The following is a 4463-nucleotide window of genomic DNA, read 5'->3' as shown; positions in this document are numbered from 1 at the left end:
CTGCATTTTATTGCAAGAATGTCCCTCCTAGCCAGAATCACACCTGAATTTCGTACTTTCCAGTTGCATACCCAATCTTGTAATATACCTTCTCAATAGCATGTAGATACTTTGGTTCATCTGATTTGATGAGGTCTTCCAAGTGCAAACAAAAATATCAGAATATCATCGATTATATTCAAATCTGGCATTCTACAACTATATTTATAGCTATTCACACAGAACTTGCACATTCCGAAGACACCACATATAGGCCTATTTTATGATGCAAAAGACCGAGCAAGATCACATAGCATGACTGAAAAAAAATCGGATCATGGTCGGGGCCACAGTGCCACCTGCATTCTTTTTGTGCGCCACTGTATCTTGGAGGAGGCTGGGCCAGAGAATGCCGAAAGAGGTGTCAAGTTTGCATTGGGATGTCTCCTTGGCCACCCGTCGATATGGGGTCAGGCACTTATGGCGGAAGCCGCAGGTATGGTGAAGAAGGGCCTTGACTCGCCCATCAGACTTAGTAAACTCGACTGTGGTCACAGCCCCATTCTTATCGACTGGAAGACCGACGAGCTACTCAGGATCACCCTTCCTCTTACCATGGCCGAGGAGCAGTTCTTCGAACAACTCGCCTTTCTCAATCCCTAGGTCAACTGCTTGACACATGCAGATGCCCCACTGTCCACCACGCTCTCCTCGCACAAGCACTTTCGACTCATATCCCCTCTCTCCCTTTGTCGACCATCCGCCTCAAATTGCAGCAAAAGTTCAACTCATCCAGAACATTGTCTGGTTTGGTGATCATGGTGAGGCACGTGGGTGGGAGCAAGAAGATTTTCGTGAGCGGCGTGAATGGGTGGGTCTCCTTGAGCAGTATCTAGGGCCACTGTGGCGGGAAGACAAGAGTGCGGAGGACTGGGAGCACTTTGATCTAAAGTCTACCCAAGTGACCGCAGCTGTAGTTCGAGATGTGCACGCAATGGCCGAGCTGGAGGAACTTGAGGGAGCCTTATTGATGTATTTCATGAAGGCTCTTAGGAGGGATTATAATATGCTCCCTGTTCCCTTATTCCCGGCCGAGCCCATACAGCGTGATGGCTGGGTCTGCTCGGAGTGTGTATCTAAATGAACACCTCTTAGGTTTTGAGGTGTTTTACCTTTCGCGATCCTTATCTTGTTCGAGGTGTGTAGTTTGCATTTATTATACTTTGACTGAGTGTGACTTATATCGGGATTCATAGCTGTCTTGTGATGTACTTCCATAGTCTGCCGGACCATATCTTGTTGATTTTGCCCTCTGTGCTTTTTCCCCCTCGCATTGTCTCTGTTTTGCATGTCCTGTATTTCTCCTGTACATCTATAATAATAGTCTTGTGTGAGTCTCGATTTTTTATGTACAGTTTTGTGAATTATTTGGGTAGTAAGTGTCAACTTTGGCCTGTTAGGCTCCTCACTTTCTTGGTAATTTTTCGATTTTTTTATATACCCATGCCCAACCCGGCCTTCGGGTCCGGGTATTTCCTGGGTCCAAAATCCCGTACCCGTACCCGTACCCCTCGGGTATGGGTATAATACCCGGCCGGGTAACCCGTACCCGTGTCATACACTAACAATTTGTACCTAGGTTTCAGCTGGCTGAATTTGCATAACCCCAAGATTGATTGGACTCACCGTACAATACACTTTACCCGCTGCCCAAGATCATGTAATTACCATACACGTACTATAAATCCCGAGGATGACGAAGACGAGTTGGAGAGAGAGAAGGGCAGAAGAGAGCAGGAAGAAAGCAGAGAGGAGCTACCAGAGGAAGAGAGCGACGAACTGAAGGCGGGTGACCGATTGTTTTTTGTTTACTGACGAAAGCTACACACGATCAGTCAAACAACAGGATGAGGATGTCGAGTCACGCACCTTGTTTGCGAAAGAACTGGCAGCCAGTCTTCCGAAAGAGATATGAGACTTTTGGGCAGTCTTCGCAGAACCGGGTTACAATGAGAGACTCCCAGAGAGACGACCATGGGACCATACCATTGAACTCACCCCCGGGTTCAGTCCGACCAAGGCGAAACTATATCCAGTCCCGAAGTCTCAGCAACAAGAGCTCGATGATTTCCTAGAGGAAAATCTGCGGAACGGTCAGATACGAGAATCCAAGTCTCCGATGTTGTCTCCTTTCTTCTTCATGAAAAAACAGACGGATCCCTGAGACCCGTACAAGATTATCGAAAGCTGGACCAGATGACAATCAAAAATCGTTACCCACTTCCTCTCATTGGCGAGCTCCTAGACAAACTGCAAGACACCGAGTTCTTTTCGAAAGTAGACATCCGCTGGGGGTTCACGAACGTTCGAATCAAAGATGGCGATGAATGGAAGGCAGCCTTCCTAACGAGCCGCGGTCTCTTTGAGCCCCTTGTCATGTTTTTTGGAATGTGCAACGCACCCGCCACATTTCAAAAAATGATGAACAATATTTTCAAAGAGCTCATCGAGAAGGGAAAAATCATAGTATATATGGACGATATACTGATTTTTACCAAGACCGAGGCAGAGCATTGGGAGTTCGTACGAGAGGTCCTCAGTTTACTAGCCAAGCACAAGTTATCTTTGAAGGTCGCCAGGGCTCCTTGCCTTCATCAAACATAACCATGATTTCGTGCTCATATGCCTTTAGAAATTCTGCATCAAAGATGAGTCCCCATGCACCATGGAAAAGGTCCCATTTTGTGAGGCGCAGATAATTGAGCACTCGAAGAAACGACTGTGAGAAGCGTCACTGTCAATGATATTGCCCTCACAAAGTAATAGAAAAAGAAAGAGACAAAATCTATAGTAAGACTCACCTGTGAGAAGCGTCACTGTCAATGATGAAGAGACAAGGACGCTTCCCACAAGTTAAAAGGACGTGCTCCGGCGCTTACCGGTCTACTATACAGTTGGAAAAGTAACTGCCTAAACGGGACGCAGAGTGGCGGATCCCGAGGCGCGGAATCCGGGACTCTGCGGATCGCTTGGTGGCAAAATAACTAAAGTCGTAAATCTGTAGTAAGTGGTCCTATCAGTCCCGGAAAAATTGCTAAAATATCAGGAAAATTCCCTCTGTCTCGTCGTAATACACCGGACACTCCCTTCCGACGAGGCAGACCTCAAGCCCTAAGCCCCATCATCTCCGCGAACTTCTGCACTTTAACCCTAGCCAAGGGTTTAGTCAGAAGGTCTGCAGGCATCTCATCCGTCCCTATATGCTCCATCTGGATCGTCCCCTTCTCCACCTCATCTCTCAACCAATAGACCCCCAAGTCCAGATGCTTCATACGCCCATGGTGCTCCGGGTTCTTCGCCACTTGAAGCGCAGACTGATTGTCGATGTAGAGGGTAGAGGGAGAGTCGAGTGAATAACCAAAGGAAGTGAGCAAGTTGCGAAGGAAGAGGATCTCTTGGCCAGCAGTGGTAGCAGCGACATATTCGGCTTCTGTGGTGGAGAGGGCGACGATGGATTGAAGGCGAGATTGCCAGGAAATAGCGCCTGTGCCCATCTTGACGAGATAACCAGAGGTGGAACGTCCAGAATCCGGATTCCCTGCATGATCGGCGTCGGTGTAGGTGTGGAAGAGCTCAGTGGAGGAAGAGGATGTGGGAGAATAAGTGAGTTTATAGTCGAGAGAGCCCTTGAGATAGCGAAAGAGGTGCTTGATCGCTTTCCAATGCTGAAGGCCTGGATTCTGGCTGAAGCGAGCAAGGACTCCGACGCTGTGAGCTATGTCTGGACGAGTGGCGATCGCAAGGTAGGCCAAGGCTCCGACGACATTGATATAAGGAATAGAGCGCATCTGCAGCTCTTCTTCGTACGATTGGGGCGCCACGGAGGTGGAAAGGCGAATGGAAGGATCAAGGAGAGTGGAAACCGGACTGCAATCGGAGAAATTGAAGCGATCAAGGAGGTCTAAGACGTACTGGCGTTGGGAGAGGCGAATGGTACGATTGGGACGATCCCGTTCGATAGAAACGCCTAGAAGAAAGGAAGTAGGACCAAGATCGCGAAGTTTGAAGTGAGATTTAAGCTCCAACTTGACCCGGTCGACTTCACCCTTGGATTTTGCAGCAATCGTCATATCGTCAATGAAGACGGGTATGATAATGCGCGAATCCCCTCGACCAAACACCCAGATACTGTGCTCACAGAGAATCCGCTTGAATCCCATCTCCTCTAACCTCTCGTTCAACGTCTCATGCCAAACCCTTCCAGCCTGCTTCAACCCGTACAACGACCTCTTCAACCTCCACACCCAACCAGCTCCTTTCTCCTCAAATCCCTCGGGTTGGCGCATAAACACGGTCTCCTTGAGCGTACCATTGAGGAAAGCGGATGAGATGTCGACGCTCTCTAGATAGAGATCCTCGAAGGCGGCTAAGACGAGAACGGCGCGTAGAGCTGCCCAGCGTGGCGTAGGAGCGAAGGTTTCGTG

This window comes from Stereum hirsutum (genome assembly GCF_000264905.1).
Source record: "Stereum hirsutum FP-91666 SS1 unplaced genomic scaffold STEHIscaffold_1, whole genome shotgun sequence".
Taxonomy (NCBI): Eukaryota; Fungi; Basidiomycota; class Agaricomycetes; order Russulales; family Stereaceae; genus Stereum; species Stereum hirsutum.
The sequence above is the reverse complement of the archived record's forward strand: the minus strand, read 5'-3'. Positions refer to the sequence as shown.